This window comes from Ambystoma mexicanum, chromosome 10, assembly GCF_040938575.1.
Source record: "Ambystoma mexicanum isolate Mex_15411 chromosome 10, UKY_AmexF1_1, whole genome shotgun sequence".
NCBI lineage: Eukaryota > Metazoa > Chordata > Amphibia > Caudata > Ambystomatidae > Ambystoma > Ambystoma mexicanum.
The window spans coordinates 631,399,646-631,424,309 of NC_090932.1; positions in this window are offsets into that span (position 1 = coordinate 631,399,646).

The window sequence follows — 24,664 nt, forward strand, 5'->3', positions numbered from 1 at the left end:
CGAGGTAGGCAATAATCAGGTAAGACTTCAGGAATGAGGTGAATGCAGTCCGAGGCCGTTCTGGGTCTAGCAATGAGCAGGTAAGACTTGTGGGATGAGGCGAATGCAGTCCGTGGCCGTTCCGGGTCTGGCAATGAGCGGTTAAGACTTGGGGGAGGAGGCGAATTCAGTCCATGGCCGTTCCAGGTCTAGCAATGAGCAGGTAAGACTTGAGGGATGAGGCGAATGCAGTCCGTGGCCGTTCCGGGTCTGGCAATGAGCAGGTAAAATGAAGGCAATGACAAGAACAAGGCAGGAAAGTCAAAAAGAAAACCAGGGATTCAAGGAGCCAGAAGACAAGGTAACAAGATGCGTGGCTTAGGAAGTTTACAAATTCAGAAGCACCACCATGCGTGGGGGCGGGGCTTGAATACTGGTCAGCTGACCACACGCATAACACTGCATTGTAGGCCTGAACACATACGTGAATGCAAAGGGCGCCAGCGTCTCCAAGGCAACCCATAGCATTTCCAGAAAGGGAGCTGGGAAAGAGACGAACCATGATTCTGAGGAGCTAAAGAGAGTCCTGCTTTAGAGTGAAAACAGTTCCCTCTACTGTGGATTCTGGAATGTTTAATCTTATGCGGGACCGATCTATGATCAGACGAAGAGATATCTAATGGCACGCTGACAGTTTCCTCCCCCAAAGATGAATCCCCGGAGTGAGTGGCCAAGAACCTGGACTATAGGAGAGGAGCATGCACGTTTTACTCAGGTTCCCATGTACACTCTTCCGGACAGTAACCTTTCCAATCAATAAGGAAATGAGGAACCCCACATATCTTCTTCATATCCAGTATAGCTTTAACTTCGTACTCCTCCACACCCTCGACCATCACTGGTGCAGGACGAGAAGGAAGGCGGGTTGCTGCGGTGCATGGCTTCAAAAGGGAACCATTAAAGACTAGATGTATCTTCCATTGGGAAGGCAACTCTAAACGAACCACCAATGGATTGAGAACTTCTTTGATAAGGAAGGGACCCACAAAATGAGGTATCAGGCATCTACGACCATGCAAATGGAGGTTCTTAGAAGTCAACCAGACCAGCATTCCGGGTTGATAATCGGGAGCAGGGGTCCGGTGCTTATCAGCATATAGTTTAGCTTGCCGTTGAGCCGCCTCCAAGTGGTCCAAAACCGTTTCCCTCAAAGAGATGAAGTCACAAATGCAACTCTGGGCTGCCGGATTGCCAGTGGTAGGAGTCAAATCCTCCGGAAACGACCTGCGATGTAGGGCGTACAGGGCAAAGAATGGAGTGATACCAGTAGACGAGAATGAACTGAATTATTGTACACATATTCTGCTGCTCCCAATACGTTTAACCATGACTCTTGATGCTGAGCGATTAGACAGCGTAGGAATTGTTCCATAGTGGCATTCGCCCTTTCTGTTTGCCTGTCTGTTTCAGGATGATAGGCCACGGAATACCGTCCATTTATATCCAAAGCAGTGACTAGATGACACCAGAAACGGGATGTAAGCTGTAAAACACAATCAGTAATAATGATCTCTGGTAGCCCAAAACGACGGAAAACGTTCTGCAAGAACAATTCCGCTGGGACCGGAGGAGAAGGTATGCGCTGGCAAGGTACGAACAAGGTCATCTTAGAAAAGTAATCAACGACCACCCATATGGTATCACAACCTCCGACAAGAGGTAATTCTACTACAAAGTCCATTGAGATCATTAGCAAAGGTTTCTTCGGGATAGGCATAGGATGGATCAATCCCATTGGCTTGGAAACCCTACCTTTGCACTCAGCACACATAGCGCAATTCCTGATGTAACCGAAACATCTTTAGACATCGTAGGCCAGAAGGCCCATCATTTTAATAGTTCAAGAGTTTTGCATGTCCCCGGATGTGCGGCCATTAAAGCATCATGACACCACTGGAGAGCCAAAACACGGGTTTCAGATGTAGGGAGATATAGCCGTCCTTGTACATATGGCATGGAATTGATGTCTTCCATCTCATGGTCATGGAGTTCAGGAGGACTAGTCGCCATCCAGGATTTAATCAAACCCTTCAAAGAAGAATCAACAGTACAAGAACAAATGACAAACAATGGCTGTAAAACCTTCCCTTCCCGGAGAGGCGTCTGTCCACCGTCATTCCGTCTGGGTAAGGCATCTGCCTTAGAATGTAAACTGCCGGGACGGTAAGTGATCTGAAAGTTGTACATTGAGAAGAATTCAGGCCAACATGCGTGGCGTGCGGTGGTACAACGTACTGATTTAAGAGCAAGAAGATTACGGTGGTCAGTGAAGACCTCTACTGGTGTAACAGTACCCAATAGATGGTGCCTCCACACCAGGAATGCATCACATATTGCCAGTAGTTCATGCTCAGTGATAGTATAATTCATCTCGTACTTGGTAACTTTTCTAGAATGATAGGCCACGGGATGTAGAAGACCAGTATCCTCACATCTCTGGGACAGAACATCCCCCACAGCCAAATCGGAGGCATCAGCTTCAACAATAAATGGACGTTTTTGATCCGGATGGTGTAGCACTGGGGCTGAAGTAAACGTGACCTTAAGCGTGTCAAATGCTTCTTGGGCTTGATCAGACCATACAAAGTGAGACTTGGAACTAGTTAGTGCAGTCAAATGAGCAGCGATAGCAGAAAAGGAGTGTATGAACCACCTGTAAAAATTTGCAAACCCTAAAAAGGACTGAAGGGACTTTACATTATTTGGGACAGGCCAGTCCAGATCACTTTGACCTTATTATTGCTCATCTTAACACCCTCACTGGTGATATCATATCCTAAGTATTCAACCTGATCAGCATGAAAGACACACTTCTCCAGTTTGGCATATAGACTGTTTTCACGCAGCCTCTGTAAAACAGTGGAGACGTGTAGAACATGTTCTTTAAAGGTAGAGGAATAAATGAGAATATCATCAAGATAGACAACCATGAACTGGTCCAGTAAATCCTTGAACACATCATTGATGAAATACTGGAACGTAGCTGGGGCATTACATAGACCGAATGGCATAACCAAGTTTTCAAAAAGACCGTATTTTGTCTTAAAGGCTGTTTTCCATTCGTCGCCTTCTCTGATCCTCACCAGATTATAGGTTCCCCTTAAATCCAGTTTGGTAAAAAACTTGGAAGAACCCAGTTGATCCAATAGGACTGATATCAATGGAATTGGATACTGATTCCGGACTGTGATTGCGTTCAGCTCTCTGTAATCAATACAGGGGCGTAGGTCTCCCTCTTTCTTGGAAAAAAAGAAAAGAGGTGATGCTGCTGGAGACCTAGAGGGACGGATGAATCCCGTCCTGAGTGCTTGATCTAAATACTCTATCAGCACTACATCCTCCTTTTGCGTAAGTGAATAGATTCTACCAGAAGGAATACGGGCCTCTGCCAGTAGTTCAATCGGGCATTCATAAGGACGATGCAGAGGTAGTTTTTCTGCCGCCTCTTTATCAAAAACGTCCCTAAAAGAATCATATTCTTTAGGAAGGAGCTCTGTAGTGATCGCCCCAATCGTAAAGGCTGTATCCAGGAGCAAAGAACTAGGATTTCCGGATTCAACCGTGGATACATGGCAGAACTTCTGACAGTGGTCCGAAGTAAATTCAACAGAACGAGATATCCAATCGATGGTAGGATTGTGATTAGTTAACCATGGCAGACCCAGAATCAGCTTGAGTTGGGGAGCTGAAATAACATCAAAATGGATGATCTGTGAATGATTGTCACCAATGGATAACACAAGGTCAATGGTTTGTTCCGTCACCAAACTAGAAATCAGCGAAGTACCATCCACTGCATTAACTAATTCTGGTGTTTTCTTGGAAATTAATGAAATGGAATGATCACGTACAAATTTTGCATCCATGTAATTTCCAGTTGCACCTGAATCAAGCATGAGTTCAACAGACCAGGTTGTCTCAGATGTAGAAGACAAGGTAGCCAAGACTGAGAAAGGAACCAAGGATCTGGGGTCCATGACAACTTGACTCGACAAAGGGACCCCGTCTATTGTCGAGCTTTGGCGTTTTCCGCCTTCTTAGGTTTCTTGGGACAAAGTTTCAAAAAATGACCAGACGAACCACAATACAAACATAAATGATTGGCCCTTCGGAGTTCCCTTTCTGAGGGAGTGAGTGGACCTCGAATGGCGCCAATCTGCATTGGCTCGGAGGTTGAAACAGGAGTCAACACAGGCGGAACAGCTGAGGTGGTTCTTTGTTCACCCTTTCGTTCTGCCTTGCGGGCGTCAATTTGTAACACAAGGTCAACCAGTTCTGGGAAACCACTAGGCACAACCGGTACCGTTGCTAGAACATCCTTCAAACTTTCCGAATGACCTTTATAGAACAAAGCAGCTTTCATTTCATCTGGCCAATCAGTTTCTGCAACTAGCTGGTTACATTTTGCTGAGTACTCCAAAAAAGATTTGTCTTTTTGTTGTAAAGAAAGCAATTCCAGGTCTGTTGCCTGTGATTTACATCTGGTATCAAAAACACGGGTCATAGCTGTTATCAGTGCCTCACAATCATACAGGAGCGGGATACTCTGTTCCAGCAGGGGATTGGCCCATACTGCAGCAGTACCCCCAAGATTAGACAAAACAAAAGCCGCCTTTGTATTAGCATCCGGAAAGGAGGCAGGCCTACACAGGAAATGCAAACGGCACTGATTAATGAATGTTCGATAGGTTTTAGGATCCCCTAGTAACCTTTCTGGAGGAGCCAACAGAAACTGGGCTGCCATGCAGACAGGACTTGGCTCAGTTCTCGATTGAGCCCTTCCTGAAGCTGAATCCGCTCCAGGACTAGGTGCTCCAGCTCCTGACTGCAAGCCAGCATGTAACTCATTGATACGACGTTGAGTAGCATCATGTGCTGCTGTCATATCGGCTCTGAAGTCAGCCACCACTTTGGATAAAGCCACTAAATGATCAACAGATTCTTCCATTTTTTAAGTCTTCTGAATATGTTAGGGCCCAAGGACTAAATCCAGTAGTGGTGGCTTGACACGTCGTGATGCAATTGAGTCTTTCCGACAATATACCCCTCAAGAGTACAGAAGGACAGATTGAGGTGAGTATTGCCCGAAAATATTGGTACACCCTGGTACTCAGACAGCTGGCTGTAAGAAAAATTAACCAAGTATTAACATTTAGCTAAAAGCAATTTAATCTCAAAACAAGGTGAAGAATTGATACTCACAAGCAAGTAAATCAGAATGGGACTGAATAGTTCCAAGCTAGATTGGTGAGTATCCTGAAACAAGAAGGTAACTGTTACCAGGAGGACAGAAGAGTAAGAAAAAGGAGGAACCAAACTGTATGTCCTTACGAAGTGAGTGTTCTGGATAGAAACAGCAGATGTAGTTTTGGGAAGGAAGTGGTAGTTGTGGAAAAACAATGTCCTGTTTCCTATTCCCACTGGCACGAGGATGCCTAAGGAGTCTATTGATCCTTGCACCATTGCGCTAATGTCCTTTGATCCTTGCGCTGTTATTCTAATGACCTTTGATCCTTGCGCCGATGCGCAAAAGTCCTTTCTGTTCCTTAAAGTCTTTGGGCTGTAAGAGAATGAAGACGTAGCACTGATTGTAGTTGGAGAAATCTAAGAGACTTAGGTCTTGGCAACAGGTAAGACGTGAGCAATGAGACAAGGCCGTCCGTGGATGTTCCAAGGTAGGCAATAATCAGGTAAGACGTGAAGAATGAGGCGAATGCAGTCCGAGGCCGTTCCGGGTCTAGCAATGAGCAGTTAAGACTTGTGGGATGAGGCAAATGCAGTTCGTGGCCATTCCGGGTCTGGCAATGAGCGGGTAAGACTTGGGGGATTAGGCGAGTGCAGTCCGTGGCCGTTCCGGGTCTAGCAATGAGCAGGTAAGACTTGAGGGATGAAGCGAATGCAGTCCATGGCCTTTCCGGGTCTGGCAATGATCAGGTAAGACGAAGGCAATGACAAGATCAAGGCAGGAAAGTCAGAAAGAAAACTAGGGATTCAAGGAGCCAGAAGACAAGGTAACAAGATGCGTAGCTTAGGAAGTTTACAAATTCAGAAGCACCGCCGTGCGCGGGGCTTAAATACTGGTCAGATGACCGCACGCATAAAACGGCATCGTAGGCCTGAACACTTACGTGAATGCAAAGGGTCCCAGTGTCTCCTTGGCAACCCATAGCATTTCCTGTGTCACGATCTTGACCTTGCGCGGAGGTAGCACGTACACCCACCTCCCCGTTGGGTCTTGGGGCCTGGAGTGTTAGCAACACAGGCTTCTTTGACCCTCCGGGGAAAGAGGGTTAGGGTCAGCTGGTTGGATAGGATGGGGAGGTTAGGAAAACTGGGTAACAGGGTAGGAAAGGGAAATGTGAGGTACAAGGAAAGTTTGAGAGGTTTGGATGAGATGCCCCTCCTGGGGTTTCATTAAACTGATGAAACTCCGCCCATTCACTCCTTCAATAATGTACATGTCCTTTAGTGGGAACCTAGATGACACTTTGCCTAGATTCCCTCGATAAATCACATTTAAGCAGTATTGTTTTTTCTACTGCCTTGGCTGAATGAGAATTACTAACACATTCACACATCAGCAAAAAACAGTGGATCACAACATGTTCTAAATAACACTGGGAGTGACAAAAAGAAAGCACTTAGCTTTGGTTGTTCAGCGGGCGACTCGGGGTTAATTCACCAATGTTCTGAGCGTGCTGTGCGAACAACGGAACTCCGCTACAAAGAACCAAGAACACGAGTGAGCTTACATCTAGAAATCGAGGTTAATAGCCATAGGGCCTCATTACACGGAAGGCGGTGAGCCATGGCGCTATTAGCGCCATGGCTCATGCCGGTAAAATACCGGCACCGCCTTGGCGGAAAGGGGATTTACCGCCCCATTCCAAGGTTGGAGGGGCGGTAAATCCCCCTTCCGCCATTGCCCTTCCCCATTCCCATTTCTGCCCCATAGGGCTCTATGGGAATGGGGAAGGCGCTAATTACGGCACCGCAATTTTGCGGTGCCGTAATTAGCTCCGAGGTCCCTTAGCGGGTTCGTTTTTAACGCCTGTTAAAGCACCAACCCGCTAAGGGACCTCGTAGTAAGGCGGTAATGGTTAACGGTCACCGTTACCATTAACGGTGGCCGTTAACCATTACCGCCTTCCGTGTAATGAGGCCCATAGACTTCACAATCATACGTAAACAACACTAAAATGTTAAATGTTAGAAGAAGCAGGGATAACTAATGCCAGAGTTCTGACTCGCACAAGATAAACAAATTAACAGTGCCGGTGCTCCGGTCGAAGGATTAGTTAGGGTTAAACGTGTCAGAGACCCGACTTCTATGGCTTTCACTGCCGGGTGCGGAGCTGCGCGGCTTCAAATATCACAATGCCGGGCTCTGAACCGCAGCTGTCAGTGAAGCCGAACTCAACTCCCACAAGAACGCTCGACACTTCCTAAGAGTGTTTGAGTTGCCAGTAAACCAGCAATAGTTAGATGCACTTATCTGAAGGATTCAGCGGGGCCTGCAGAAGTCGCAGGCGCGGTGTGGCACCGCTGATAGCTGCCTGCAGGAGCCCGCTGGAAACACGTCTTGTCTCGTCCAGATCCTGTAGCGCAAGCGGCGTCCCACGTGTTTGCGGCGCGCATGCGCATTCTGCAGGGCGTTGTCCGTCCTGAAGATTCCCGGTGGCTCTCGTGCACGCGAGGCTGCTGGGAACTGTAGTTCTGTTGCCTTTTCCATTGGATTTCAGGGCTAGGAGGCTGGTTCGCTTACACCGAGCTTTCTGCCTGCAAAGAACACAGAGTAAGGTCCTAAAATAAAGAGGTTTTAACCTCGTTGTTGCTTTCTTTAAGTGACTTCCACCACCTACAGTTATTGGGCACATCATGCTTCCCCCTACCACCTGTGGAATCCTGACATCCTGAAAGGGAGTGGGGAAAGAGACAAACCATGATTCCGAAGACCTTAAGAGAGTGTCAAAGCCACTTCCCAAAGTTCCTTCCCCTAGAGTCTCCTCACCTTGGTCTTCACTCTGACAGGTAGCCTTCTGTCTTCTCCTCCGGTCTTTCGGGGTCTTCTCCTCTTCAATATCCTTCTTAAGGATTCCTTTACCCTTCTTGCGTTCGAAGAGATAGGGACGGTCTCCTCCGGAGGCCACCTTGACCGTTAACCGAATAAACCGTCAGGTGAACCCTGCGGAGTCCGCCCCTCCCAAATCAGGGAAAAAGCCCGTAAGGCAGAAAAAACCCTGTGAGGCTGCTGGCGAGGATGGATAGGAAGAATAGCGGATCCAGATGCTTTAAGAGTCTTGAGACTAATGTCCAGTTGAGAGCTCCAAAGTATAACAGATGGAGGACAGTGATTTCTTGGCAGGGATGAGAGAGTCTCGGAGGAGGCAATGGAGTGTGGGGCCGCGAAGGATGACTTGTAGACTTCCGAGGGATCAAGCAAGGGCTCCGAAGACTGCTGACTATGTTGGTTTGGAGAGAGAGAGAGAAACGCGTGAGAGAAGGAGAGCAATACAGAGTCAGTGAGAGTGAGAGAGAATGAATGCGAGAGAGACAGAGAAAGAGAGCGAGTGAAAGGCTAGGGAGTCTGAATGAGAGAGATCGAGTGAATGCTAGTGAGCCTGAATGAGATAGAGCGAATGAATGGTAGGGGTGCGCGAATGAAGGAGAAGTGAATCTAAGAGAGCATGAATGAGAGAGCGAGTGATTGTGAGAGTGCGCGAATGAAGGAGAAGTGAATCTAAGAGAGCATGAATGAGAGAGCGAGTGATTGTGAGAGTGCGCGAATGCGAAGTAGAGTGGATGCAAGAGTATGCGGAGGAAAGAGGGGAAAGGCGAGGGAAGGTAAGACCGAAGGAATAAGGGAAGGCAAAAAGGAACGGCCGTCGCCTGGCGAGAGGGCGAAGGGCCGCGGAGTGTATCCAAGAAGGCAGAAGAGAACGGCCGTCGCCTGGCGAGAAGGCGAAGGACCGCGGAGTGTATCCGAGAAGGCAGAGATGAGCTCGAAAGGTCAGGAGCTATCGTAGGCACAGGTTCGAAAGTCAGCAGGGGGGGGCGTGGCTTCTTTAAATGCAGCGGCGAAAAAGACTAGACCGTTCACCGACAGATCATTGGGACCTAATAGCGCCTCCATCTTGCCCATAGCTTCCACGGTTTCCGCGGTGTGACAGAGAGTCCCGCTTTAGAGTGAAAACTGTTCGCTCTACTGTGGATTCTGGAATGTTTAATCTTATGCGGGACAGATCTAACAAAGAGATATCTAATGGAACCCTGACACAGATTCTGGGCCAAGTTGGGACATTCGAGTACACCTTCAACATGCTTTTGCCTATGCTCAGCGGAATCTAGAAAGATCTGCAGACAGTATGAAGACCCACTATGACCTTAAGACAACTAAAAAAGAATACCAAGTAGGAGATTGGGTCTACTTGTACAATTTCCACAGGAACCAGGCCAAACAGTGCAAATTTCCTTCTAGCTGGCTGGGTCCTTTTGAAATTGCAGACAGAATCTCACCAGATCCCTACAAAATCTGTATCCCCAAAGGCAGTTTTTCAGAAGGGGAAGATAAGTGGGTCCACATCAACAAGCTGAAGTGTTGCCATCCTAGGCATACTCTGCGGCAACTAGAGGAGCCATCTGGAAACCCAGAGGGGGACATTCCGGATCCCTAGAAAATTCCAACTATAAAACCATTCCACCTGTTAAAATCAGTAGTAATTACAGGCGTGAAAGATTGTCAATTGTATGTCAAATGAATGCATCTGCCCCACTACATGAATAGTGGTGGGGAAATATCCATAACCATGCTCTGTTCTGTCATCATAGTACTGAAACCATGCATTCTAAGCACCAAGGAGGACCACTCGGGGACCAGGAGGAAAGACCCAAGGGGCCCGGATTATCGCTCCATACTCCCATCCGGAACCGGCGAGGAGAACCTGTCGATCCAGCATTGATGGGAGAAGCAGACGAATCTTTCCTCTTGGACCAAAAAGAAAGAATGACATACCAATCTCCCGACTTCCCCTTAACGGGTGATCAAATTCAAGTCGTGGGGGGGGGGCTTTGTGGGATGTATTTACCCACTTATGCTCTGCCGTGCGGCATCCCATTGTGCTGATGGTGCCAGAATTATCAAAATGGCCACAAAACCCTTGTTCGTGCCAAAACATATGGAAATCGCGCTTTGCAACACAAAAAGACGGCTGCCCAATCTGCCATGCATGTTGTCAGTGGTGGAACAGATAGCGCACTCCTGAAACATGTCACTGGGCTTCCCAACAAGGAAAAATGGAGTACCCTGCTAGAGAAGCGGAGCTTTGCTGAAAGAAATCCAAAATCTTGCTTTTAAACATCCAATATTCTTGCTGGGTGTTAAAATTCACTTAGTTCAGGAAATCATTATGAACATACAATGTTCTGAAAAGCTGAATTTGTCATCAAAACATTCACAGCAAAAATGTGCCTGCCTGTGAAATCTGTCAAAATTCGGGTGCAGTACCCATGGCCGCCTGTATGAGAGCTGTCAGTAGCTTGCATGATAGAATTTAAACTTGTACAACTGAAATCTAATGTCTGAAAACTAAGTGACCTGTTATTGAGAGTAACCTAGGTTGTAACTGTTTAATCCCATGGTTTAGAATCTGGAATAAGTGTTCTAGCTGCTTGTTTTGAAATTGCAAGTTTGTTTTAAACCAAGAAAAAAATGTAACAGAATGACATTGAAATTAATCTTGCCCAAAAGCAGTAAAACCAGTCCAACAGCTTCCACCACGGAGGCCAGGCATCTCCATTCTGCTCACTCCACCAGAAAATCATACCTCTGTGATGATTAGATTAGGGGAGGAGAATTTGAGGCTGCAGGGTTAGGAGACAATGGACATCCTCTGACTGAAAGGAAATGCGAAGTGGGAAGAGTCATAAATGGCCGGGCCCAGAAGGAACTGGGAGGAGACTGCTTCTGAGCTGCCAGGAGAAGAAGGAGGCGGAGACAAACCACAATTTGTTGCTTAACAAAGGCCAAAAGCACATTTTTAAAAGACTGAAAAATGACTGTGTAAAATTGTGAAAAATATGTAACCAACAGATTTGTGAATCTAATTTGTGGTGGCACGTTTTAAGAGGCGCCAGAACTCTGTGAGATATTCTGGGAAGTAACAGCAGAAAATATGGTTTTACACCAAATGTATTTATGCCAAAAACATTAAACTTCATACACTTATGCCCATATTCAATGCGCACATCTGTAAACAATGTCTGATAAACTGGATATTGTGTTCCGGACAAAAAGGGCAAAATTCTGTCAAAAGCAGACACAAGATCCTACAGCGACGATGCTTGGAGGAGTAGCTGCTACACAAAATATGTAAACTGTATATATGATTGTTATAGAGATTGCACACATGTAAATATGTATTGTACTAAAAGTAGACTTTATGTTCAAGGAGACAAGGGGATTATTCTCCTACTCATAAACCCACACCATCAAGGTGACACCCTATTTCTCTCCTCCTATCAAGGTAGAGAAGAGATTATAGCCAATTGCCTGCCAAAGGGGCACACTTAGGATAAACCAGCACACACCCCCTTTATCATAAGTATAAATAGAGACATCTGAGGACTTAGAAACACACACAGATTCACCCACTAACCGATTGCTGGCGGAGCAACCTGCTAGAGAACCATCCATCTTCCTTGCTCCAGACTCCATAAACTTGGCAAGCAGAAAGGCTCATTTCATAGCTGGACCATTTTCAGCTAGGCCTTAGGATTTCATAACCCACCCCAGAAACCAAAGGGGAACAAAAGAAACAGCCGCGCTGTGCTGTAACTGCTTTCCTGCTAAAAGAATTATCAGCAGAACCAAAAGATCCAATCCAGTTGTGCTGTACTGTGACCAGAGCGATTGCAGACCCGATCCAGTCCTGTGCCATGCTGTGAACAGACCCAGTCCAGTTCGGTGTGCACAGCAGAATCCCTGAGCAGAACCCCTGACCAGAATCCCTGACCAGAAATCTTGACGGACCAGAATTCCTGTCGGTTTCGTTCAAAACATATATAGTGAGTATCTATAGAATAGAACTGTGTCACTAGCATATGTACCATCCATAGTCAATCCCTATCTAAATCCATCCTATCTTGTCTTCAGAACCTGCATTGTTAGAAATCTTCTTGAATTGCCTGACCTCTCTATTTTATCCTTACTATCTTCCTTTTGTACTAGTATTGTTAAAATATTTTTGCGCTGATATATTTCATCTGAAGAAGGCAAGCTCCTCGGCAGGTGGTCGCCCTGATCCAGTGGCTGTGCTTCAGTATGGTATTTGCTTCTTCATAGTCATCCCCTAGTGTAAATAAATCCTGTTTTTCTTTTAAAAGTGCATCCCTTTTTTCCCATTCTTGCACCTATCTCAGAAAAACGACCTCCACTAAAACGTCCATCATTTTCTCACATTTCATGCTAGAAACGTAATTTCAACATCTGCGTGCAGCTATCATCCTCAGCTTTCCATAGAACCTAAAACCGCATTCCGAATCTATATAGTTCTCCCACAATCGCGATTACCGCGTGCTGAATGGTTTGCCGCAAATTTTGTTTTAGGGAAATTCTATCAAGTGTAAAACAGCTTTTGATTGCTTCCGACATTAGTTTTAAGATTTCACATTGCTTCTTAGTATTGAATAATTGCTAGTGTTTGTCTGCAACTATCTAAAGTGGCTCCCATAAGAATGTAAACAATTTCAGTAATTTAAACCATATTTAGTGTTTTACCCATTCCATTCTCAGATAGCTTTAAAACCATTTTGACAGCTGGCCAATCATTTCCATTTTTCTTTTGTGTTTGCTGCGGGGAAATTGGGATTGACATTTTGTTTGAATTCTGCATTCCTGAATACCTGCTCTCTCTCCTCCTATCTCTTTACATTGCCGGTTGGGGGTTTCAGGGGTGTGCAGGGGGAAATAGTAACCATACTGCCATTTGATCTGAACACACACACAAAAGTATTATTTATGTGCTGAATTGGTTTGCTTGCTATTACTGCTTGTGATTAAAGAGATTCCTTAGTGTTCCATCACCCCATTGGTGAAAATTGTATACCCATTAAACATAGTGTGATTATATTGTGAATACATATATAAATATTTTAACTTTGCAAACCAGCCTGATTCCTGGTTCAGTTTGATCAGGGGGTTCCAAGAGAGGGATGTGATATGAGTGGTACATCGTTCAGAATAAAATAACTTTTAGAGACAAAATAAATACGGATTTCAGTTTTGCATTATATGTTAGGCGTTGACCTAGGTGAAGTGCCGGATTGAAATCACTTACACTGCCACACCCGTTGAGTTAGCACATGAAGACCAGGTCTAGGGAGCCACACATGATGAGTCAGCACTAGAGGATGTTCTCTGGAATAAAGGCTTTCAGCTCCTGAAAAGTTGTTGTAAAATAAAAGCACTCCTGCACTGAAATAAAGTGTTCCTGCTCACATCTCTATATGAGCCTGGTGCCAAAGGGGCCAGGACTGAGTCCAGCCTGGGCCCCTGTGTTTATAGGTCCCAAAGGGATATAAGTGAGTCAAGTGACCCATTGCCCCCATCACTAGATGGTGTTGTTTTTGTGTTCTGGGGCCTGTGGCCATGACAGCACTCCCCCTCAGGGCCCCTCTCATGGGTGGTTTCCCCCAAAGCCCTGGTTTATTGGGGTTATTGTGGTTTAACTGCCTGATTAATTGTGGAGCGTGGACATGGTCACTGGGTTTCCAGGTCCGATCTTGGGGTACATAACCTTTCCAGTCTATACATTAGTATAACTTGGACCGGACCATCTTAGAGTCTAGGATCCTTTTAACTTCGTATTCTGGTTCTTCTTCAACTATTTTGGGATCCGCTGGAGTATTGAACCGCAAACCTGGTCTCAATGGTTTTAGGGGGGAGACATGAAACACTGTGTGGATCCGCATGTGGCTGGCAATTCTAATTTCATGGCCGCAGGGTTGATCACAGTCTTGATAGTGTAGGGTCTCAGATATCTTGGACGGAACAACCGCGGTCCTTTCAGGGGGATGTTTTTGGATGCTAACCAAACCTTGTCTCCGACTTGGTAGTTGGGAGCTTCCCTTTGGTGTCGATCCGCAAACTGCTTCTGTTTCTCTTTGGCTCTGGCAAGATGCTCTGCTGCTTCCTTAAAAACATGTGGGATGGTTTTATGTAAGGTCATTACAGCGCCCATTTCTAATGATTCGAGTGGGTCAAAAAAGGATGTCTGTGGATGTCGACCATACACTATGTAGAATGGGCTTTGTCCCATACTGGTGTGAATGCAATTGTTATATGCGTATTCTGCTAACCAAAGTATGTTCTTCCAGGTATCCTCGGTTTGTTGCAGCATACACCTTATGTATTGCTCAAGGGTCTGGTTAGTCCTTTCGGTCTGGCCGTCGGTTTGGGGGTGATGGCTTGTAGATAACCTGAGGTCGATTTTGCTAATTTTACAACACCTTTTCCAGAATGCAGAGACAAACAGAGTAAAGGGGAATAAAGTGGGCCATTTTGGAAAACAGATTAGAATAACTAATGTGGTCTTGGAAGGTCTGTAATAAAATCTATTGATAGTGTATGCCAAGGTGCTGGGGGTACTTCTAAAGGACGTAGTAGACCTGTGGGACTTTGTGTTTGGGACTTGTGTTGTGTACAGGTGCCACAGGTTGTGATGAACTGGACAATGTCCATTCGCCAAGTTGGCCACCAGTAATTTTTCTTTATTTTAGCTTGGGTTTTGGCTGTTCCCGGATGCCATTCTACGAATGAGTTGTGATAGTTTGTGATTATTTGATTATGTGATTTCTTATCCAGGATGTACAATTGTCCTTGGTAGTATGGTAGGTTGTCCACAATCGTGTACAGGTCTCCCTTCCCTAGCCATCCCTGTTGCGCTGGTGCACTCATCAAGTGTTGCAGGTCAGATTTTAAGTTGTCTAGAGTGGTGGTTGTGACAATCATGCCTTGGATTCGTCCTTCAGGGTGGATGGCCACAGGGTCTGGTGTAGTGAATGCCTCTTCTCCATCACTCATGCGAGACAGGACGTCTGCTTTTCCATTGCGTACTCCGGGTCTATAGGTGATGACAAAGTCGTATTCTGCAAAGAAGATAGCCCAGCGGAGTTGGCGTGATGATTGTGCTTTACCGGTCTTCAGATATTGTAGATTGCGATGATCCGTGACGATGGTGACTGCATGTCCACCTCCAAGAAGATAATGTTTCCAGGCTTTGAACGCTCCCTTAATTGCTAGCTGTTATTTATCAGTGATTACATAATTCAATTCAGGAACTGAAAACTTGCGAGACCAGAATGCCACGGGATGCAACTGACCTGTTGCGGGGTCTCGTTGTGACAGGACTGCTCCCATTGGTATGTTGGAAGCATCAGTTTTGACCACGTATAGTAGTTCTGGTCGAGGATGCCGTAGAATTTGTTCTGTGGTAAATGCTTGTTTTAGCTCCCGGAAGGCGTTCTCTGCCTCTGTGGACCAATTACATTGTTTATTTTTCCACAGTAAAGAGGTGATTGGGTGGACGATCTGGGATAACCTGGGAATGAACTGGCAACAAGAGTTGACGAACCCAAGTACACTCTGTACTCCCTTTATGGATGTCGGTGAGGGCCAGTTAAGGATAGTGTCTACCATGCACATGTCCATGTGTATGCCCCGTGGTGTGAGAATAAAGCCGAGGAATTCTACCTCTGTCACATGAAAGAAGCATATCTCCAATTTGGCATATAGCCAGTGTTGCTGCAGTTTCTTCAAAACTGCCCGGACATGGTTGACGTGGTCCTCCTTGGTGGCCGAATAGATAAGAATGTCATCAATATAGACAAGAGCGCAGACGTCCAACAGTTCGCGGAGCATGTCATTCATGAAAAATTGGAACTCTGCCGGGGCATTACATAGTCCAAAGGGCATAACCTGATATTAATAAAGGCCATATTTCATGCAAAAGGCCATCTTCCACTCGTCTCCTTTTTTGACTCTTACTAGATGGTAGGCCCCTCGTAAGTCTAGTTTTGCATATATCTGAGAGTTTTTGACTTGATCCAAGAGCTCGGGGATAAGCAGTAACAGGTACCGGTTTTTACCCTGCTCTGTAGTCAATGCAAGTTCTCAGGTCTCCCTCCTTTTTAGGCACAAAAAAGAGGTGTGGGATGCAGGGGACATGGACGGTCAAATGAAGCCATTTGCCAGATACTGATCGAGGTAGGTTTTTAGATGCTGGTTTTCCTGTTCTGTTAGGGCGTAAATCCGGCTGCAGGGAACTTGAGCTCCAGATACCAGATCAATTTGGCAGTCATACAGTCTGTGCGGAGGTAGGGTGTTTGCTTGCTCTTTTTAAAAGACATCTTGGTAATCCAGGTATTCAGGTGGTAGAGAACTGGTGAGGCCCAGTATGGTTTCTTTCTTTGATGAACCTGGTTTGGTAAGACCTTTTAATAAGAATCCCTTGCTTAACAGGTGTCGGCACAGTCTTGGGAAAAGGTCAGCACTCGTTTATGCCAGTGAATCCTGGGATTGTGGGTCTCCAGCTAGGACATTCCCAATATCATCTGGAACCGAGGATCACCGATGAGATCTAAGGTGATGTCCTCTTTGTGACCGTCCTGACACAGAAGCATGACCTTCTCGGTGTAATGTATCACTGGGATAGCTGAGATCCATCAACTGTTGTGACGTTTTCCGAAACCTACTTCTGTCGGAGAGGAAGGACTATCGGGGTAGCCAGATCTTGATCCATGTAATTTCCCACAGCCCCACTGTCAATGTATGCCTCCAAGGCATGTATTTTTGACGGTTGCTTGTGGTCTACCAGCAGCACAAGGATAACTAGATGTGAGGTCTCTATAGGTTCCTTTTCACCGTTCGACAAGTGGACTCCTATGCTTGGCGGGCATTGGGGTTTCCCAAGTCCTGTTCTTCTTCACCCTTGTCAGTTGCTCCAAATGCTTTCCTGGGTGGTTTCACCGGGCATTCTCAGAGATAGTGACCTGCCTTGCCACAGTACAAACAAAGCTGCTGCTGTCTCCTTTTCTCCCTTTCTGCCTTGATGAGTGAGCTCGCAAGCCCATTGGCTCGGACTGATTGTGTGATTTGGTTTGATTCTCACGGGGTCGCACATAGACTGACTGCCCCTCGGCCTTGGCCCAATTCATCTTCCGATCCTGCAATCTGTGATCGAGCTGCACTGTCAGGTCGATGTATTCAGCACATCTTTCTGGGGGATTTACTACTTAGGCTAATACGTCCTTTAGTTCCCCTTGCAAGCCTCGGTAAAAGAGAGTAGTTATTTTCTCCTCTGGCCAATTAGTTTGTGCTATCAGACGATTGAAGGAAGCGATATATGTTAGTAGATCTCAATTACCCTGCCGTAGTGATAACAGTTCATTGTTCAGAGCCCGCCTTTGAGTATGCCATGCAAATATTTTTTATATTTCACGCTGGAAGCCTCCGAAGTCTCGAAGCAAAGGATCTTCCTGGTTTACCAAGGGTATTGAGCAGTCCGCTGCGCTACCTCCCAAATATGACAGTACAAATTCCACTCTTGTTGATCTTTGGGGAATCCCCCCAGTCTGCACAAGAAATGTAGGTGACGTTGATTAATAAAGATGGCGTACTTATTCCGATTACCTGTGAAGTGTTCTGGTGGGGCCAGGGGAAGCTCCGCTGGAAGAACCACCTGTACTGGCATGGGCTGTGGAGGCACGGTTGGAGGGGCATACCCCGGCAGTGGGACCTGGCCTGCCTGTGCCTGGAGCATTTGCCTTGCTAGTTCGTTGTCCGCTCCCTGTTCACAATTAGATCCCTCCTAGGGCATTGGTTTCCTGTCTTGAGGCATAAACTTCAGCCTGTAACTCTCCCAGTAATCGGGCCAACTGGTCCGTTTCAGAGAGGCAGAGTTCTTAAGAGGCTTTGCATTCTGTTACGCTCACCTGGTCTCTGCGGAGGCGTTGGGGCACGGTTGCAGCCCTCCTGGTTGTGAGGTCGCTCGGGTCCGACTTCATCCTCTGCGCTTATGTGGTGACTGGTGGTAAAAAGTGATGCTGCTTGGGACTCCTCCTGCGTGGAGAATAGGGGGTGTGAGTATGCCAGCTTATGCCCCTGATCCCCTTCCAGACCCCTTCTCCCAAACCCTGGTACCCGTGGGATGTACTGTCCCTGGAAAGCTCACCTGTTGATTAGTTTTGGTGAGCACTCCGTCCTGCTGCTTCTGGCAGGGGCACTTGTATGATATGGACTGAGTTCCTTCACTGGTCCCTTGCATGTGGCAGTCCAGTCCTGCTGCAACTAAGCCACTATACTTCAGGCAAGTGTTCCTGTTTGCCTTTGTCTTTCCTCGTCTGTTTTTGTTGTATTGAAAAGTATTTTGTCTTGTATTGCTGACCGTTCCACTTTTGATGTCGGCCCGGCAGAAGCTGCGGAGCTCGAGGCGACAGCTGGCGGGAATGAGGAACTAAGCTGCAGCGTTACAGTAGCTGGTAAATTGTTAACTAGTGGGCGCGCAGGGTTCAAATGTGGCACGGCCCTAGGATGGATGTTCTAACCTCGTCTTTCTTCTTCTTCACAGGGTCCAAGTTCGTGGATGTTGAGTGTGGTGCTGCAGTGTCGGGATCAAGATCACTGGATGTCAGGAGATGAGTCTGCAGATGAAGCGATGAAGCACCGGTTTCCTGGAGGTGAGTATGCAGGAGAACGCTTGGTTTCAAAGGTAAGTAAACTGGTCCAAGTGGCAGTGAGCATCACATTGCACGCGAGTGCACAGTAACACGAAGGACTGGCCTTAAGGATGGAGCAGCTTGTATAGCTGAGCTTCTGAAGCCACGCCCACCAGGTTCAGCCTGCCTGCCACACCCAATGTGTCAGCACATGAAGACCAGGCCTAGGGAGCTACACCTGATGAGTCAGCACAAGAGGATGTTCTCTGAAATAAAGGCTTCAGCTCCTGGAAAGTTGTTGTAAAATAAAAGCACTCCTGCACTTAAATAAAGTAAAAGCACTCCTGCACTGAAATAAAGTGTTCCTGCTCACATCTCTATATGAGCCTGGCGCCAAAGACCCCTGTGTTTATAGGTCCCAAAGGGCCATAAGTGAGTCAAGTGACCCATTGCCCCCATCACTAGATGGTGTGGTTTTTGTGTTCTGGGGCCTGTGGTCATGACGCTCTTGGACCTCCGTTTGCTTTGGGCTGATCTCTCCCAGTGTCTAAGACAAAGCCTTCCGTAGGCTATAGGGCCTCCGTTTGCTTTGTGCTGATCTCTCCTAGTGTCTAAGACACAGCCATGGGTAGGCTCTTGGATCTCCGTTAACTTTGGACTGATCTCTCCAAGTGTCTAAGAAACAGCCCCCAGTAGGCTGTTGGACCTCCGTTTGCTTTGGGCTGATCTTTCCTAGTGTCTAAGACACAGCCCTCAGTAGGCTCTTGGACCTCTGTTTGCTTTGGGCTGATCTCTCCGAGTGTCTAAGACACAGCCCTTGGTAGGCTCTTGGACCTCCATTTGCTTTGGGATGATCTCTCCAAGTGTCTAAGACACAGCTCTCGATAAGCTGTTGGACCTCCGTTTGCTTTAGGCTGAGCCTTCAGTAGGCTCTTGGACCTCCGTTTGCTTTGGGCTGATCTCTCCTAGTGTCTAAAACACAGCCCTCGGTAGGCTCTTGGAGCTCTGTTTGCTTTGAGCTGATCTCTCCTAGTGTCTACAACACAACCCTCGGTAGGCTCTTGGACCTCCGTTTGCTTTGGGCTTATCTCTCCTAGTGTCTAAGACACAGCCCTCGGTAGGCTCTTGGATCTCTGTTTACTTTGGGCTGATCTCTCCAAGTGTTTAAGACACAGCTCTCGATAGGCTGTTGGACCTCTGTTTTCTTTAGGCTGAGTCTTCGGTAAGCTCTTGGACCTCCCTTTGTTTTGGCTGATCTCTCCAAGTGTCTAAGACATAGCCCTTGGTAGGCTCTTGGACCTCCGTTTGCTTTGGGCTGATCTCTCTGAGTGTCTAAGAAACAGCTCTCGATAGGCTGTTGGACCTCTGTTTGCTTTAGGCTGAGCCTTCGGTCAGCTCTTGGACCTCCGTTTGCTTTTGGGCTTATCTCTCCTAGTGACTAAGACACAACTCTCAGTAGGCTCTTGGACTTCCGTTTGCTTTAGGCTGATCTCTCCTAGTTTCTAAGTCACAGCCCTCGCTAGGCTCTTGGATCTCCGTATACTTTGGGCTCATCTCTCCGAGTGTCTAAGACACAGCTCTCAATAGGCTGTTGGACATCCGTTTGCTTTAGGCTGAACCTTCGGTAGGCACGTGGACCTCCTTTTGCTTTAGGCTGATCTCTCCTAGTGACTAAGACACAGCCCTCGGTAGGCTCTTGGACCTCTGTTTGCTATGGGCTGATCTCTCCGAGTGTCTAAGACACAGCTCTCCCTAGGTTGTTGGACCTCTGTTTGCTTTAGGCTGAGCCTTCAGTAGGCTCTTGGACCTCCGTTTGCTTTGGGCTGATCTCTCCTAGTGTCTAAGACTCAGCCCTCGGTAGGTTCTTGGATCTCTGCTTCAAATATTCTGTTCTGGTATCTCCCTGGATCGGGCTCTACCCCTGGCGCTCCTTCCCTCTTCTGTCTGCCTTCATGATGAAAGATCACACCGTGAAACTTGCTGCAGGCTATTTTGCCCTTTTACACGGTGGCTGCAAACATTAGCTGTTCAATCTGATGTCTAATGTCTTCAGGTACACCCAGGCTGATGAGTACAGCTGGTCTCCTTGGCGACCAAAAAATTCAAAAAGATTATACAAGTCTTTACAGTTAATTGCAAGAGATAACGTAGGAGGAACAGTATGTCCCTTGAATTCCAAATAATAAATTCAAGTAAGGTCGCAGGGCACTGGATGGATGGGAAGCCTGGAAACCCATCATAAATGATCAAAAAGAATGAAGAGAAATCCAGGACGGAGTGCCCAATAAGGTGCAAAATGTTTTTTTAATTAATTATATAATTTCTTAACAGAATGGCCCTTAGTATTGTGACACGTATTTCGGCCCAGACGGCCTCCTTCAAAACAGGGCTAAATGCATTCCTTACAAGATCATAAAAATAACAAACGTTGTGTATATATATGCAACAATTACAAACTTAATAGTAAAGACAGTATGTGTATGCAAAAATTACAAAAATAGCAGAGATCAAGTGAGTATCCGAAACCATGCCAATCAATACAGAAGTGCAAATCACACAGTATCAACAGCACAAACACCATTGTAAAAATTGCATGTTCATAAATTAAAATAAGAAGGCACAAAAACCCATTTGTAATGTGCACCAGACAGAGAAAGAAATTGACAGTGGGAAGGATACAAAGGATTTAGTGAAAAAAACAAAATGTTGGGTGGATCCCAAACGTAATTCCATGAATGAAACAATGAAACAATAGAAATGTAAATTATATACAATACAAACCACGATTCAAGGAGAGGTGAAGGGGAGAGAAAACATACACACAAAAACACAAGACAAAAAAGAAATGTCCCATTAGTATTATTAGTACCAAAACAATCTCATTTGTTGTAACCATGTCTCAGACTGTAAGGGCCACCCTCTTTGGGAGTTAAGCTATTTATTCATCACAAAATGTTCCTGGGTTTTATCCCATAGGCTTCGGAGCTGTTATTATAACGATTGAGATAGGGCAACCATTAGTCATAACTATATCCCAAATCCATGTAAACAAGCTTGTTACAAATGTTATGTGCCGGTGTATAAAGTAAAAGTTATTAGCGTCCCTCGTTTATCGGCAAAAATGTGATTGTGCACGACCCTTTAAAGCGTGTTCAGCAAGCCCTCACGTTTATTATCTGTTTTCATAATTCATGCAATCAAATATCAGCCAACAGCATATACTTCATGGTGTTTAAACCACATATCGTGAGACCCTAACATAACAAACATTTTTTATTTAGTGACACCGAGGGCTGTAAGCATACATTCAATTTAAATAGTCATATGATCCAATACCAGTAACTCACACACACTCTGTGGTGTTAAGACCCCATAAGGACTACAGCTACCATGCGCAAGCACATCTCGTGTAACGCTACCATGACGAAGCACAATGCTAAGAAGCCGAGAAATACGAGCGTAAGAAAATGACTGAGTCATTCTTGTTGGCCAGACCAGTAAGAGTAACGTGGGCGGCGCCATCTTGGGACTATTTGTTTACTAGTTCCCAAGGTGAAATGTGGATCGGTCCGCCTGCTGCATTCCGTTGCTAGGCAACATATTCGAGAGTTTCAAGCAAAAAGGCTAATGCACCAAGATATTCACGGTTGTGAGTTATGAATCCAATATTTTATGATGACTAATGTTAAAGAAAGTATCTAAGCTTGAGGGACAAGGAAGTAGCAAATTGTCAAAGCCATATATGGGGAATCCGGTGACGCAAAAATAACTGCCAAAAAGAGTAAAACCCATTTGGGTCGCTGCCAAAGTAACCACCTACCCAGGTGGGAAACAAATGTAATCGCGTAGCATATTGAACTGAAAAAATGTTCACTGCATCGTAATGAATACAAATAAAGGAATATAAACGGTCTATTTGAATTTACAGTCTGTGTAATCTTTTCTACTAGTCTCATTGCACATAAAAACGCACATGGGTAGTCCCACATTATCCACTCCTATTAGAGATCCTGATACATTTAAATAAAAATAATGTATTTATACATGCAATTTATTAGCATTCTTTTGTACTAGTCAGGTCAAACATTAAAGTCCACATACTTGCTCATAAATATCTTATAAGAATGATGCCATTTCCGTATCAAAGTTCAAACCCAACATGGTTGTGTTAAAGTAACAAATGAGTCTCACCTCTGCATGGCGAAGCGCTAGGATTCTATCCCCACCTCGTTTATTCACTTGGGCCTGTTGTAGCCCTACAAATTTGATTGATGATTTATCATCACATTGGTGGTTTTTCTGCCATTGTACCGATAGGGGTATAGTCCTTAGTTCTCGTACCAATATAAAACTTGTTACAAATACAGATAATCACATACATTATACATTTTGATCTGCAGTTTAACATCTGTTTTATCCTAAACTGTTTGCCATTAGGACCCATGAGTTGTTTAGTTTTGTTCCATGCATAGAGACACATTGTACAATAACCACATTTGCGAAAACAAGGTACTTTCTCAGTAAGCCAGGTAAGTGTTTTCTCCTTATGTGCATCTGGTAATATTGATGGGCAAATAATAGTTTTCAGCGTATTAGCCTTCTTGAAGATGATCGTTGGTCAGTCATCTATAAATTTCTTTAAGTGTTCATCTAAGTACAGTAAATGCCAATGTTTCTGTAAGGTCTTCCTGATCAGTTGGTGATCTTTATTAAACTGTGTGATAAACATGATCTTCATTTGCTTGGCCTTTGATATGTTCTTAGCAATGAGTGTGTTGGTTTGCTGAAGATTTCTCGTTTTTTTCAAACGCTTTCTGTATACATTTATTTGGATATCCTCTTTTCTTAAATCTATTCCTCAGAAATTGGCAATCTTGCTGAAACTTGGAATCATCTTGACAATTTCTCCTTGCTCGGATATATTCCCCTAGGGGAATATTGTGGATTTTTGATCGTTGGTGACAGCTCTGTTCATGCAAAATTGAATTGACTTCTGTCGGTTTAGGAAATGTCCAGGTTTCTAGATGATCATTCGCTACATGTATTGTGAGGTCCAAGAAATTGATTAGATTACAGTTCTGTTTACCAGTAAATTCTATTTCAAAGGGATTCAGAATAAGCCTGTTGGTGAATTCGCAGAAGGAAGCTTCTGATCCTTCCCAGATTACAAAAATGTCATCAATATATCTCGTCCAAAGTTTAACTTTCTCCTTGAATGCTGGGTCTTGGTATAATGTATGTTCTTCCAACATCCCCATAAAGATATTTGCTAATGCCGGGGCATATTTAGTTCCGATTGCAATCCCTTTTAATTGTTGGTACAGACAGTCATTGAATGTGAACAGATTTGAATCCAGGGTTATCTGTAGCATTTCCTTTAACATATCTATTTGCAACAAGTAGGACGCAGAGTCATTTCTAAAGGTGTAATCAATCGAAGCCAAGGCCCATTTATGTTGAATTGACGTATATAACGCCTTGACATCTAAAGTTGCCAGCATAAAAGAATCTTGCCAGACAAATGTTTGTAATTTGCGAATCTGTCTAGAGGAGTCTTGTAGATACGATTTAACCAAACTCGCTCGCGGTTTTGGTATGTTGTCCAAATATTCAGAAAGATTTTCGGTAACCCAACCAATTCCACTCAGGATTGGACGTCCCTCAGGAATGGTTTGGTACTTCTTATGAATCTTGGGTAAGAAGTACATGGTAGGGGTTGTCGGATTCTTAGTAAGGAAATATGCTCTTTCTTTGTCTGTAATCATACCCTTCCTATGCCAGTTAAGCACAGATTCTTCAATCTGATTTAGTAGAGTTTGGCGCTCTGACAAGGCAAGCTTTCTGTAGCAACCAGTGTTAGTAAATGGTTATGTGCCATAAGGAGATAGTCTTCTCTGTGATTTATAACAATATT